General features: G+C 34.1%; 1 long non-coding RNA gene across 3 annotated transcripts in view; it reads left to right on the top strand.

Annotated features, from left to right (window-relative positions):
- The window catches only part of LOC106883779 (uncharacterized), a 373,449-nt gene that overhangs the window by 260,317 nt on the left and 96,019 nt on the right, over positions 1-17,113 (top strand). For all 3 annotated transcript variants that reach the window (XR_008265360.2, XR_001411157.3, XR_008265361.2), the window contains exon 2: positions 2,713-2,797. This is a non-coding gene — a long non-coding RNA (uncharacterized LOC106883779). The remainder of the gene's footprint in view (positions 1-2,712; positions 2,798-17,113) is intronic.

The raw sequence follows: 17,113 nt of genomic DNA, 5'->3' as shown, positions 1-17,113 counted from the left end.
CCATTGGGCAAGAGATTTGTACTATAGTCTCTCAAACTGTGCTACAGGATCTGTTAGACGGAAACAGGCTTGACAGCATAGAAGTACTGAGGTCGATTCGTTCGACTAAAGTTTTTCAAGGCGGTATCCCACTATGGGCGCAGTCACATGACTGAAATAAGTGAAAATTATAATATAAAGATAAAAGGGGATAGCATCAGTTTTCACAATCCACGAAGTAGGAGATATCTCAATTGAAATCATTGACACAGAAATCGCCAGTACTCGTGAAGATCGTATAGAAAAGATAAGTATAAAACTGATAAAGTCAGTACATCTGAGAGGTTTGTATATATATATATATATATATATATATATATATATATATATATATATATATACATACATATCTAGCCACATGACGTCCGTTGTTTTACAGCTGTTTCACAACCTTTATCTTGTTCTAATTTCAGTAGGAAAATTATTAATTGTCGCCAAGCTGATTTAATTCTACCCTGACTTTGAACATATGAAAGATGTAGGAGATTTTCTAATGTTTACTGCACCTTGAAATATTATTGCCAGAAAAACTAGTCTAAACCTCCAAAGCAACAAAATGCTCAAACGATATCTAATATGGGTTATTTACATATTTTCCATCAAGTCGTACAGGTTATTATTCAAAGAAGACAAGGGTAGTGTATTTGAGCCTATGGTGTATTATATAATGTATTTACACAGACGAAATTTTCAATATTGCAGCATAACAGCTAGAAGTTTCTACTGTAGTGACTTTACGGTTTCAAAGCAGAAACATCGTAAGAAAATATTATTTACGTTGGGCATAATTTCACTACAAATGTGAGGCTTACTACAAACATGAGGCTTATAAATTTGAAGAGGACATTATTTCAATAGACGATTGTCCTTTAAGACATGTCCACAAGATGTATGGATTTGTGAGACGATTACAAATGTGCATTATCCCGTGGTTATCATGTACGAAAATGAAATACAAAATGTTCTAATAGTTTAAGTGTTAAGAGACTGAAAATTATGCACTCTATGTATCAGGCAGAGTAATTTTCAAGATTGTTCCAGGTTGTAAATACATTGTTAAGAGGCATTCTAGAAAGTATCTCAGTGCAACTAAAAGAGATGATTCTATTAGGAGATTCACAGATTATATGGCGATAAAAGATTTTGGTTGGATTTGAATTACATCGTTGTTTCAATTGTTGCATAAACTGTGCAGTAAAGGAAATGTTCTCATAAACATTCAAAGGATCTTAGTTTTCAGAAATGAAATAATACAGTTGAGGATAAGACAACGTGATATTGTGTTCTCTTCGAAAACTAAATGGTTTCAAAATGTATCCAGTTTTCCAGCTTCTGGATTCGTCTTCTATTATAATTCCAGATTGTTCAATTGCCTTGCCAGCAGTGTAAATCGATAGAAATGTAACTGTGTAGAACGGTTGAATTATTCACAAAGGCAGGATTTATAACAGAGACATGTCACCAAGCCTTGGCTAAATACAATACTAGTTGTGTGGATACAAGTAAAAGGCTAAAACAGCTCCATATTGGAACATGACTTTCATTCTTCATAGCTTTTGTCCCGCCATGTGTCATATCGACTGGACAAAGGCTTTGATTTGATGTTCTCGTGCAGCTATCACATGATCTTAGTAGCAAACCTGGCGAAAATTCCGTTACTTCATCGCGTAACTATCCACGGCAAATCACTCTGTCGGTTAATTGACAGTGGTTCCAGCCACGCTATCCCCATAAAAGGAAACAATGTTTAAAACAAGACCAGAAAAGATATTGTTTTGCTACAATGCTCCAATACCGTACACTTTTGAAAATCCGATGTGTGTGTGTGTGTGTGTGTGTGTGTGTGTGTGTGTTGTGTTTTTGTGTATTTGCATTCGTGACTTTGTTTTTGTGAATTACGTTTAGACGGTTTTAAAAGATAAGTTTGTTCTTTTGTACACAAGTTTCTCCATAAATGCATCCTCCTTAATATTACTACCACTAAGAAATAAGTTCATAGAAATTTCAGATCGAATAAACAGAGAACGACGGAGTCTAAAACGTGGGCAAAATTTAGACTGAATCTAAGAAATACTAAAAGAATAAAAGAGAAGATATCATTATTCAAGGAAAACATGATTAATTGTGAATCACTTGTGAGTGGAAATGATACTTTTGCTATAAGCAGAACGAGAGAAGCAGACGAATTTCTTCCCGTTATATTTCAATGCAAAGGAAGAAAACATTACAGTTCTCTTTCAGAATATGAATACTATGGAAATAAAGGTTTAACGTTGCTCCTAGCTTAAGAATGGATAGGCTTTAGTAATTAATACGGAACCTGTCACGAACATCTGACGTGGAGTGCGTCTAAAATATCTGAATGCGAAATTCGTGAAATTCATGAATCTACATGATGACAAACCAGTGGTATGTGTTGAAATATCACATATCTCGTGCCATACATTTATGTCAGCGTATGTATTTTGTAACAAGTTAAATGAGGAACGCATTCCAGAAAAATATATTTCAAAATGCTGGATACAGGGAAGTAGCAGGTAATTAAATTTAAAATACTACCAGCAATTAAGTACACCATTGAGCTCGTGTAAGTTTACACACACAAACGCAACTCTGTATCTCTGTATATATGTAAGAAAATTATATACTACTTCTTTCCTTTTCTTGTTTCAGCCATTAGTCTGCGGTCATACTGGGAAACTGCATTCAAGAACTTTCGTCAAACGAATTGACATTAATACTCATGTTTCTAAACTCGGTATGTATTCTGTCTGTCTCTTCAGCCAAACCTGTAATCACACCAACGCCGATTGTGAAGTGATGATGAGGAAGAAACACACACCCACACACACACACACACACACACACACACACACACACACACACACACGTATGCATGTATGATTATATATACATGTGTGTGTGTGTGTATGATTAATTTCTTTCAGATTCCGTCTGCCCAATCGACTATCAATGTTTTGTGGGCCGAGGTTATGGTAGTCTAATCTCGGAACCATACACTATTTACCACACAGTCACATGTTCGATTATACATTTCTGAGTGGATATATACATACGTAGACACACACACATTATATATATATATATATATATATATATATATATATATATATATATATATATATATACACACACTTACGGATACAGATACGTAAACATATTCATATACGTGCGTGCTAGTGTGTATAAGCGTATCCGTTTAATGTCAATGGTTTTACCTTATTTAATGTATAAATAATTTGCATTAATGTCTTCATGGGTTGGTGTGTGTTTATTTATATGATTGAGTTTCCCTCTCTTAAAACAAATAAAGGGGCGAATTATTCCTATGTATAAGAAACAACTTATTGAAACATTAGATTAAGCTATACATTTCACTCCAATTTTAACACAGCGCTAGCTTTCAAGGGTTTAATTAAGCGTTTACAAACACAACCACCTTACTACGCGTGTGTTCTATTTTCTAGTTTTCATTGTTTATTTTTGCAGTGGAAATAAAGTCTAAAAAGTCGTCTGTAATTCTCGGTTGTTACAATTTAATATTCGTGGCTATCAGAAAGCTATTCATTATAACTTAAATTTGTACTAATTTCATATGGCATGTTACCTGGACAAATTCCAAGGAAGGTAAAGATGAAGCCCAAGTCGTTTCTCTTAGGCTTCAAATGAGTCGTTTCTTCACAAGCTAAGCAATGCGGCATTTTACATTCTGTCATTGTGCGTGCCACCGTCCAGATCTAGAGACGGATGTGCTCCAGGATATTTTTAATGTCTCCGGGTCTGACCCGGGTCAACCCCGGACCAGTCTTCTCTAGCAGTTCTTGTCAGCTCTATTGGGACAGAGTCCGTCCCCTCCGCAATTACGCATCTCAGAAGCCACGAAATATCAAGTCCTGGTCTGATCCTATGAATGCGGACACGTGCTGTATATTCAACCATGTGGGAGGGGTACATAATCACTTTGAAGACTTTGCAAGGTGCCGTTCAATGATTCTTAGCGAGGGCTTCTGACTGCAACAGCACCGAAGTAGTGCTATATTGTTTTCCCCTCGCTATGTCCTCGATGTTATCTGTGATGTACCTCCGCGCCGCTTCAATAACTACTTGGGCTAATAAGGCCGCTCTTTTCGTCTCTGCTGAGATGCATCTGAATGTCACCGTTCTTCTCTCCACTGCTTCAATTGCTTTTGACGGAACAGTTAAGTTGGCCCATATTTTTTCTTGTTTAATCAGTTACTATGCCTGCGTTAACACTTCATCTTTATTTGTGAGATTCGCGGTAAATCTTCCCTCCTTTTTCGCTGGTGCTGCCGCGAACGTGCTTTTGCTGTTGGTAATGTTCTCGTTGCTGTTGTTGTTGCTGTTGCCGTTTTTGTTGCCGCTGCTGCTGTTGTCACTGCTACTGCTGTTGCTGTTACTGCTACAACTGCTGTTACTACGAGGTGGACTTTTTACTCTCACGGTCTCGTTTTCCTCCTCCCCTTCTCCTGTATGGTTGCCAATAACAGATGGAAGGGGAGAGAAATCTCCAGACGTTACCAGATTCATGGGAGGGTTTGCTTTGTTTTTTTTTTCTCAACGTTTTCAAGACATGCTCCGCTATCTTGTTGAGTTGTGTTCGATTATATTAAATAATACGCCCATCAAACTTATTTGGTGGGCCGAATATAGATAAGCAACCGGAGGAAACCAGTAACAGGTTCGTGGTGTTTCTATTGACGACTTGGAATAAAATAAATAATGCCATAAAAAAAACCAATACGGTGTAAGTAAATGTTTTAAGTTGCACCATCCTGGAGCGTTTGAAAAGACGTCTTAGGTTTTTTGCAGTGGTGAATAATAATAATAATAATAATAATAATAATAATAATGATAATAATAATAATAATAATAATAATAATAATAATAATAATAATAATAATAATAATAATAATAATAATACCTATTGTCATAGGTGCCCTGGGAATGACAGCGAAACGGGCTGATTACTACCTAGATCAGATTCCAGGAAACCCCAAAATGGCTGAAGTTCAAAAGATAGTGCTCATGGGAACTGCCCATATCCTACGTAAAATACTGTCTATGTGATCTCAAATTTTAAAGCAAACACATAATTTTCTTATGGTTTCTTAAACATTCACTTGAACAAAACTGTACAAATCCAAATATATGGTACCCTAGGCATAACACCTACATGAACTTCTAACTCGTTGTCTCTTGAGGTCTCTGGGTGAGACTTGGATCCAACTTGTACAAATGCAAAACAAAAGTCAAACATAAAATAATAATAATAATAATAATTAGGAGGAGGATGTTGATAATAATGATGAAGATGATGATGATGATAATGACGACGACGATGATGATTGCAATGCTAATGATAAGGACAGTGATATCAATAATAAAAATTTATAAGAAAAATAACAACAACATCAAGAATAACAACAACAATAACTACACTAACAACAACAATCTGGCTCATACTTTGACATTTTATATAAAAATATATATACAAAATACCATGGGAAATCTATCAGGCGAATATATGGAATGCAATAAGCTCAAAACTTTCATTAACTGTGAATTATCCAAGCATTTAATAGAGAAAACATCTTTCTGTCGGTGTTTAAATTAGCAAAGCAGTAACGAAGAAATATAATAATATTGCAAAAATAGACATTCATTCGCTGAAAAGTTGAAACATTTAAAAATCAAGAGTAGAGGTAAGCCTCTTGCCTAACAGGCGAGTTTCGGCGGTCTCGAGTTCCGTCACGCATACGTACTTGATTTGGAGAAAGAAAATGAATGAAATAGAAAGAAACAGAGAGAGAGAGAGAGAGAGAGAGAGGGGGAAATAAAGAAAATGTAAGGGTTTCGTTATTACTAACAGCAACAAAGCTGCGAGCTGGCAGAATCGTTAACACGCCAGGTACAATGCATAGCGATACTTCGTCTGTCACTACGTACTGAGTTCAAATTCTGCGAAGTCGACTTTAGCTTTCATCTTTTCGTAGTCGATTAAATAAGTACTAGTTACGCACTGGGATCGATGTAATCTAATTTGATACCCTCCCCGAAGCTACCCTTGTGGAAAAATTTTAAACCATTATTACTAACAGCAACATGGCACTGGGCGAAATGCTAATCGGTATTTCGTGTGTCTTTACGTTCTGAGTTCAAATTCCGCCGAGGTCGACTTTGCCTTTCATCTTTTCGGGGTCGATAAATTAAGTACCAGTTACGCACTGGGTCGATGTGATCGACTTAATCCTTTTGTCTGTCCGTGTTCGTCCCCTCTATGTTTAGCCCCTTGTGGGCAATAGAGAAAAAAAAAACCTTTAGCACACCGGGCACAACACTTAGCGGTATCTCGTCTCTCACTACGTTCTGAATTAAAATTCCGCCGAGGTCGACTTTGCCTTTCATCCTCTTGGGGTCGATTAAATAAATACTAGTTTTGCATTGAGCTGGATGTAGTCGACTTAATACATTCCCCCAAATCTCAAGCTCTGTGCCTGCAGCAGAAAAGGCTAATTTCTAACAGCAACATCGTTGGGCATGTTAAATACACGTAAGTCTCATATCTAATATAATAAGCAAAAATATTTATAAAATATAATAGTTATAAACTTTTGATAAACTGCGATTTTTCATGTAAGCAGTTAAAATACAATCGTTTCATATAATGTTTTGTCTAGAAAGATAGTTAAAACCAATAACATCTGTGAATATGAAATTTTACAAAACTATAGAACACACAGGTTTCAAAATAACGCATTCCTGACAATGTGAGATCCTAATACATGCATACATGCTTACATGCATACATTCAAACACATTCATACATGTATACATATATGTAGGCATATATGTTTATATATATATATATATATATATATATATATATATATATATATATATATATATATATATATATATATATATATGCCTATATAATTGTGTGTATATAAATATTTACAAATAATGAATATGTAAGCAGGAAATATGTATATATATACTCGCACAAAGATTCTCCCTTACACGCATATTCATATTTGCGCACACATAAATACACACAAACACCACATGTATATACATACGTATATGTACATATATGTTTATCTGTCTATATGCAAACAATTATATAACTTTGCAGACAAATATTTAAGTAAATTATGGAACGCATAGACACACAAACATACACTCTTTCTTCCTCTCTCTGTTTCTCCATTTCACACACACACTCACACACGCACACACACACACATACATGCTGGAATTCAAATTATTTTCTGTAATTGGGTTACAATTTATGCCAACAAAGTCTGTACATTGCAGACATATTTTGTAAATAATTGGTGAATAAACAAAAATATGAAAATATTAATAGAAAAATTATAATTAAAGATTGCAAGAAAGCATCACCTATACTAATGTATCTATATTTCTGCGCAGGCATATATGGGTGTATTCGACTGGGTTTCATTTGAAAAGGTGTAAATATTTTGCAGCTATATCAAAAAATAGCAAATATTTGATCGAACAGAAATATATAGAGCGTCAATCAATTAAGAGTATATTTTTATTAATTTACCGAGCGCAGATAATATGTCCATTCATTAATCGATGAAAAGGTAATTATGAAAGTCTAAGCCAAAAGAATCAATATTCATTAAGTTAATATAACTAAACAATAATTAGTAAACCGCCTCTCACCCTGCGCAAAAAAATAATTTACTGGAAAATCGCAACGTAAGTAATATACTAATTTCTATATTATGCTATATATAAACTGCATCTGCGCTATAAGTAAAAAAAACAAGATTTCACCAGACGAAGGATTCGAAATAGAATTTTACTTGCTTGCCAAACTTTTTATTACACATGATGAAAATATTATTTATACTTACTTGAAGGCGGTGAGCTGGCAGAAACGTTAGTACGCCGGGCGAAATGCTTAGCGGTATTTCGTCTGCTGTTACTTTCTGAGTTAAACTTCCACCGAGGTTGACTTTGCTTTTCATATTTTCGGGGTCGATTAAATAATTACCAGTTACGCACTGAGGTCGATATAATCGACTTAATCCGTTTGTCTGTCCTTGTTTTTCCCCTCTGCGTGTAGCTCCTTGTGGGCAGTAAAGAAATAAGAATCATTAGCACGCCGGGCGAGATGCTTAGCGGTATTTCGTCTGTATTTATGTCCTGAGTTCAATTTCCGCCTTTCATCCTTTCGGGGTCAATGAAATAAGCACCTGTTATGCACCTGCTATGCACGAGAGTCGATGTAATCGGCTAGCACTCTTCCCACCAAAATGTTCAAGGCCTTGTGCCTAGAGTAGAAATATTTATTTATATTTGCCTTTTCAATATGAAACGTCAAAATAAGGTAGTGAGCTGGCGGAATCGTTAGCAGGCAGGGCAAAACGCTTAGCAGCTTTCGTCCGTCTTTACGTTCTGAGTTCAAATTTCACCAAGGTGACTCTGCCTTTCATCCTCTCAGGGTCGATAAAATAAGTACCAGCTGATCACATCCCCTGAACTTGTTGGCGTTGTGCCAAAATTCGAAATGAATATCAAATGTCAAGGTGACGTTCATCTTTTAGTCACACGGTGATTACACGTTCGCTATAATTATGTTGCACGATGAGCACATATATTCTACATCGTCGTATCCTATCACACATCCTATCTTCTCACATGGGCAGGCCATATGATGGGTATGGAAAATACTAGTATTTGATATAAACTGTTCTGCAGTAGGCTGCGTGGAAAGTGTCCTCAGCTTAAGCCACAAAAAAAACGGTGCAAAATCTGTATAAAGGACAACCTGACGGAACTGTAGACAAATGTAAGGAAATGAGAACTTGCTTTGGAAGGAGCTCAGTGGAAGAGCTTTGGAAAGAGATCAGTATGTGAGAAATGTGTGCAACACTTTTGTAGTGGGTCGTCTTGAGCACGAAGTTAAATGCGCTGGATTCAGAGAGGCTGTCATCGAAAATTCATTGAGAATATAAAACTGCTAGAAGTGTGAAGTCAGATCATGCATGTTCTCCTCAGGCTGGATATATCGACCTTCTTTTGTCTTATGAAATATCAACTTTAGGTCACTCCTCCTTCTAGAACTAGCGATTCAAATGGCGTAGTGTATGAAAACGCCCTCAAATCAATTTCTGATCGGAAGAGACATATGGCGGTTCAGTGACATCATATCTCTCACAGTGATCCGGTCTATCCAATGGAGGATATAATTTTCATCTGTTACATATGCTTCAAGACATTCACATCTGTATTGGGACTAAATAATCATTTGAGTTCGTTGATGGAAGGTCGGAAATGCCTTTCACAACCAGGAAACTCAGAGGGAAGGCAATCATGTATGTATAGGTAAAAAGGATTTCAGAAAACTATTAAAAATTGATGTTCCAAAATTTCGTGGTAAATAATCGAATATTCGATTGAAGTGCAAAATAATAAACAGTCAAAAATTAAGTTTTTTTTCTCTGTTTGTGCCTTAATACAAATATCCCTCACAAAATATAAGTGTCCAGATCTTTATAATTCTATTTCTTGCATTATAGTGTCCAGATCTATATAATTCTTTTTTCTTGCTATTTAACTTTTTGTAAATATAGTTTAATTTTTACAGAAATAATACTCAGTAACGTAGGACAGAAACTGTTACATAATATATCAAGTAGTAACTGCCGACCTATGTGCTGTACGAACATTTCCTATAACATTAAAATAATATTATGAAAACAATTCTTCTTATATTCATAATTACAAGTACTTGTAATAGAAGATATTTGATGAAAACATACTTCGTGTTTGCGGAGGAATAGTTGCCTTCTCAATAATTGCAACATACAATCAATATTCTATTATGTCTGCCATGTTTAGATAATAAAAAATAGTACATGCGAAGAAATTGGTCTAAATCTAGTCTTATTATATCGATCTCCATGGCGAAACGCTAAGTTACGGAGATATGAACTCAGCAATACTTATTGTCGAGCGTTGGTTGAGAAACAGACACAGACACGGACACACACACACACACACACACACACACACACACACACACACACACACACACACACACACACACACACACACACACACACACACACATCAAACACGGTGCGTTGTTGTGGCTTTGAGTAGTTTTTGCATCTTTTATTTCTGGCAAGACTGGTGCTGAACAGCACCCTCAGTCGATTTATTGACGTATATATTTTGTCTTTTGTTTGAAAAATTGCTAACAAACCCCGCTTTAATAAATATATTTATATATATATATATATGGGAGAATATACAAAAAATAACAACAGACGAGGACAGGTGGTGTAAATAACAAAAGTATATATTAGTATGACGCTCGGGAATACGGAAAGTCTTTGACGTTTCGAGCTACGCTCTTCAACAGAAAGAATACGGAGACAAGGAGAAAAACACGGAGAAAAAAAATTGAATATATATATATATATATATATATATATATATATATATGCACACACACATACATACATATGTATATATATATAGATAGATAAATAGATAGATAGATAGATAGATAGATAGATATATATATATATATATTTATATATATATATATATATATATATATATATATATATATATATATATATATATATATATATATATATATATATATATATATATATATATACATATATATATATATATATATATATGTGTGTGTGTGTGTGTGTGTATGTTATATCGATTGATATGAACGATTGAGCCAAAATAATTTCAGTCATATAGCTAAAGCAATTATAAATTACTTGTAGATTAAACAATCACATTTGTATATCTTTATGCACTTTTTTCTCGAAAGACTTTTGTACGAGGTCTTTGTGAGAGAAATTTTATCACTGTATGGATAACGAAGAAACGCAACTTTTGAGAAGATTTTTTTCATTAATGATTAAAATATTCACGTACATCGATGCCTCCGCCACAATGAAATATCTATCGAAAGAGATCAATATTCAGATCACAACCTCTGAAATTCTGAGTCAATCTCATTAACACAGTCTTAGATATCACCTGATTTCAGTTAAAAATATCGAATTCTATACGTTATTCGTTCGAATGGATTTTTAAATAGAAAATAAATAAACAAATATATCATTTGTAAATCTTTTTTCCGGTTATTCATCGTACGGCAGTATAGACAAGACACTTTAAGTAGATTGGTTTTCTAGTAATAGTTGCAAGCGATATGTCGTGATAAAGAAATTTTCTAATTGCCGTAGGATAGGTTAGGATGTTATCGTGTGCAATGTCACTTTAATTAAAACCATATCTTTTATCACAATCCTAATGGAGTGTATCTTGCTAAACAGTCGAGAAGCGACCTTGCATGGCAAATCGCATACGCATACAAGAATACAATTAATAAAGATTATGTTAATAGACAGCTGAACAAATTGCAATTAATAGCATTGGACTTAGTTTTGTAATGATACTTCGTTAATTGTGAATGTGGCTGTGTTTCACTGTTTGTATATATGCACATGTGCGTTCATCTATTGATGTATACACTCACGTACACACGTAACATACATACATGAATTTGTGCATAAAATTCACATATGCCTATATGCATATGTGTCAGCATGCGTCTCCCTTCACTACGTGCTACAGAAATTTAGAATCACGTGTGTTTGTTTGATCTGCCTGTATTACTATCTAGTAATACACACACACAAACACGCACACACACACATATATATATATATATGTATATATATATATATATATATATATATGTGGAAAATGAGAGAGAGCGAGATCTAAGGATAATTTTATAGACAAAGAATTGACTTCAGGAACACAAAGAGTGAGCGTGGATCACTCGCATCAATTAATTTTCAAAGAATACTAAAATTCAACCAGCAGATTTGTCAGTTGGTAATAGCATGTTACTAAAGCGGTTAATGCTGGCTACTACTACTACTACTACTACTACTACTACTACTACTACTACTACTACTACTACTATTACTACTGCTGCTGCTGCTGCTGCTGTTGCTGCTATGAATAATAATAGTTTCTAATTTTGACACAAGGCCAGCAAGTTCGGGTTAGAGGGAGCTAGTAAAAAGCATCTACATCAGTATTCAACTGGTACTTATTTTATCGACCCTGAAAGGATGACTATTACAAATCTTACGACAGGGGTAGCAATTTTGTGGGGAAATGGGATAAGTCGATCTCGTCGACCCCTGTGTTTAATCGGTACTTCATTTAACGACCTCGAAATTATGAAAGGGAATACCGACCTCGGCTGACCAATCTGGAAGAAGAAGAAGAAGAAGAAGAAGAAGAAGAAGAAGAAGAAGAAGAAGAAGAAGAAGAAGAAAAAGAAGAAGAAGAAGAAGACGACGACGACGACAAAGGAGGACGAGGGGGAGGAGGAGGAGGAGAAAACGAAGAAGAAGAAGAAGACGACGACGACGACGACGACAAAGGAGGCGGAGGAGGAGGAGGAGAAAACGAAGAAGAAGAAGAAGAAGAAGAATTCTAATCTTCCAACAAGGGCATCAATTTTTTTTATGGGAAATATCAGCTTATTACATTCAACTGAATAATTATTTTATAAAGAGAAATATATATACAATATACTGAAAGAACCCATATTGACATATCTTAGAAACAATCATTTAGGTTAGTCTTGGTGCTCCCCATAATTTTCAGAGTCTTACAGTCTTCTGTTCATAATATGCCAGTCAAAATATTTTTAGGCATACCGTTTATAAGTTCTCGTAGGAAGTGGGCCAGGTTTTTATGATGCCTGGGGTACAAATAGCAATACAAAGTTACTATAATTTATTGCAGCGATGATCAGTGTGTGTGATTTTCAAGGGGCTCCTTCGATTTTCCATACACCTTTTTTCATGACGTTTACAAGAGCGATCACGTCGACGTTGGATATTATCACCTGTATAAACCACATAGTCCAACGGAAAAATCTTGCTGTCTTTATATTACTACACGTCCTTCAATTCACGACCCTTTCAAGGCTTTTTTCCCCCTTTCCGTCATATCTACTTTAACCATATCAACATTCTCGTACATTATTTTCTTTCTGACTTATTACAATGATCATGTAATTATGTTTTATTTGAAAGGGTGAGTGCCTCTTTCTTGAGCACTAAAAGACGAACTCATCAGTTCTTTCAGAGGTTCCGAAATTAACAATTACAGTGTGTGCATTTTGCATTTGTGAATTCTATAGTTTTGAAGAACGATGTGAATAGTATTTTAATGCTGGGCCGTAAAAACCCATTGTCAAGACGTCCATCTTCGTATCTTCTACAATTTTCTTTTAATGATGTCTCTTTGTAACACTTATAAGTCTTTCGGTGCTTACACTTCTTCCCATTTACCTCGGGAGCATGTCATCTCTGATCATTACTAATTGGCCATCTTTGTTGATTTCTTCCTCCTCCTCTTAGCAGGACGTAAAGTTAGTACTGCTCTACTTAAGTGGAATTGACTGATAAATCGATACGTACTTAACATATATTTGTATGTACTTCTATGTACGAATATGCATGTGTGTCAAAACATTCATTTTTAGATTTATGTATATGTATGTGCATGTATATATATATATATATATATATATATATATATATATATATATATATATATATATATATGCATGTCGATATATGCGTCTGTGTGCGTAAGTGCGTGTTTGCGTGCGTGCGTGGGTGTGTGTGTGCGTGTGTGCGTGTGTGTATGTGTCTGTGTGTGTATAAGTGTGTGTGCATATATGTATGCATATATATGCATATATATATGCATATATATATATATATATATATATATATATATATATATATATATATATATATATATATGCATATATATATATATATATATATATATATATGCATATATATATATATATATATATGTATATATATATATATATATATATATATATATATATATATATATATATATATACATACATACATATGTGTACATATAATTAAGATTCAAGAGATAGATAGATAGATAGATAGTTATTAATAGGTTACTAAGGAGAGTAGAGTCGCCTTGGATCGGCAACCAAATCTTCATTAAGGTACCCTTAACTTGAAGAAATTGGACACAAACATAAAAGGAATCTTAAGTATAAAGTCTGGGAATTAAGAGGTGGTGTTCGTGTTGGTATTTTTAGGTAACAAATATAATTCGTCAAGGCTAACCTCAGGTTAAGTACCAACATAAATGATTTATTGATTTCTTGCACAGAATAATATAAAGTTATTAATATGGTTGAACATATTTTGTTGTCATTCATTTTTCTAAATAAATACTTGGCACCTAGAATTTTAGTACTACCGGGAAATGAAACTTAGTCGTGAATAGTCAAGTCTGAAAGAATTTACATTTTTCTTTAATGGAACTCATCTAAAACATTCACATATTCTTTGGACAAAATAAATATTCACCTCAATAGAGACAATTATCTCTACCGGAACTGTGAAGATTCCTATGTCTTCATGAAAGTATTTCGTGCTATAAGATATAAGTACTTAAATATCTGAGAGATTTAACGGAAGCAGCCGTTTACTGCTCTTAGTGCATTGTAAAGAAATCTTGTTTGAGAACGACTGTCTTATACGCCATTATACAAATATGCTTATAATGATGCTCTTTTCATAATTAAATTGTCTTTTGCTCGTACTTTCTGTCGTTATCTTTATCTGTCCCTCTCTTTTTCACACATTCTTTATGATGTCTGTTCCGCCTTCCTTCCGTTTTGTTTTCAGTCTACATACTTTACCATTTGTGGTTATAGTCATCTCTATTTTCCTCATACAGTAATTCTCAGTCTCGTTCGGCTCAATAAATAAATTGAAAAGAATGAATAATGAAATAAGCTTTTGTGGAGTTCATATTAATATTTTGATTAAATGTGGTTTGTTGATTTTTTATATTTCATTACTATATTTTGTTTATATATACATACATACATTCATACATACATACTACATACATAAACACACATACATACACACGCATATATATATAAATATATATATATATATATATACATACAGGCAGACATGCAAATATATATGCATACACACAGATACACACACACACAGACACACACACACATGTATATGTATATATTTATATATATGTGTGTGTACGTGTGTGTATGTGTGTGTGTGTGTGTGTGTGTGTGTGTGTGTGTGTGTGTGTGTGTGTTGTGTATGTTTAAAATTTCATCCTTTCGTTATTCTTATGTTTTCTATATACGTGACAGTGAAGATGCCAAATATTAATTAAAAGAAATAGAAAATGGGCATGAAATATAGAAATACCGGTGGAACCAGATAACTCCGAAGAGACACAGACATTCCGTACGAGAAAATGCATATATACAGAAAAGTGTATAATTGCTTAATATTAGTTATTATTTAATCAATAAAATGAGTCAAATATACAAAAAAAAAAAAACGTAAAATAGAAAAGTAATGATAAAGCAACCAAAATACATAAAGAGAAAATACCAGGAACGAATAAATAATTTGTCTCATTAGGAAGAAAATTATTATTTTTTGTGGGGTCACAGAAAAGTGAATATGACTCATTAAAAATGAAACCAAGTATATTATAATATAAGTAGTTACTTTCTAAAGTGGTGGTGAAGTAATGTCAACGCTGAAGCTATGGTTGCCATACTTAGAGGGAAGTGAATGTAAATACTTTTGACATAACAGTAAATAACGAGTCTTAATAGTTTTTAACCTCAACGTAGCATGTGATATACATAACAATTTATTCAGCAATTGCTGAAGCATACAAAAAGGGAAGATGGTGTGTTTCCACTGGTTTGACGCTATTGGCTTGCGATATTATTATTTATTTTTTAAATGGGAAACACTAGTGTGGTTGAAATTAGAACTTAGTTCATCCAAGCGAGATATCTGTGATCGTGCACAACAACTTAAAAGAACAGGTAGTCGGCGCCTGACGGGCTCGTCGGACGCGCACAGTGCTTTGCTTATATACGAACGCACGCACACACACACATGTATACATATCTATAATATATATATATATATATATATATATATATATATATATATATATATATATATATATATATGTATCTATATATATATTTACATATGTTGTCGGTTTTTCTTTTGTTTTGGTTCGTTTCCATTTGGGATTGCATCCATGGAGGAATACCGATCTGAAGAATTTTGTCAGGCAACGTGATACAAATACTTACAGTTTTAAATCAGGAACTTCTTCCGTTGGCCTCTTGGTCTCCTTTGCCGAAGCACAAATGTTACACTGAAGGAAGCAAACGACAAAGGTTGTCAAGCGTTGCATGTTTGTGATTGTGTATGCGTGCGCGCGCGTATGTGCGTCTGCGCGTGCGCGTGCGAGTGTATGAGTGCATGCGCGCATGCACTGTTTTTGCGTTTGTGTATGCGTGTGCATATTTGTGAGCGTGTATGTGTATGCTTATGTGTGTGCGTTTATATGTGTGTATGCATGCATATATATATATATATATATATATATATATATATATATATATATATATATATATATATATATATATATATATTTGCGTGTAAATATATTGCGTGTATGTGCGTGTATGTGCGTGTATGTGTGTGCGTGTGTGCGTACGTGTGTGTATGCATGCATGTATATATATATATATATATATATATATATATATATGTATGTATGCATGTATGTATTACTTACAATATAGACTTACATACATGCATAAATACAGGTATTCTTATACACACATACACACAGGTAAATATATATGCATACATATATGCATACGTGTATATATATGTAGATATATGTATATATATATTTATGTATGTATGTATGTATGTATGTGTGTTAGTGTATATGTTCCGATGCACCTTGGTGTGGCGCGGCTTATTCGTCAGATTGCTAACGATAACTATGAAGAATTAACATTCAAACTTGATGATAATTGAAGATATATTTATAT

This window comes from Octopus bimaculoides, chromosome 13 (genome assembly GCF_046866305.1).
Source record: "Octopus bimaculoides isolate indiv1 chromosome 13, ASM4686630v1, whole genome shotgun sequence".
Taxonomy (NCBI): Eukaryota; Metazoa; Mollusca; class Cephalopoda; order Octopoda; family Octopodidae; genus Octopus; species Octopus bimaculoides.
The sequence above is the reverse complement of the archived record's forward strand: the minus strand, read 5'-3'. Positions and strand labels throughout refer to the sequence as shown.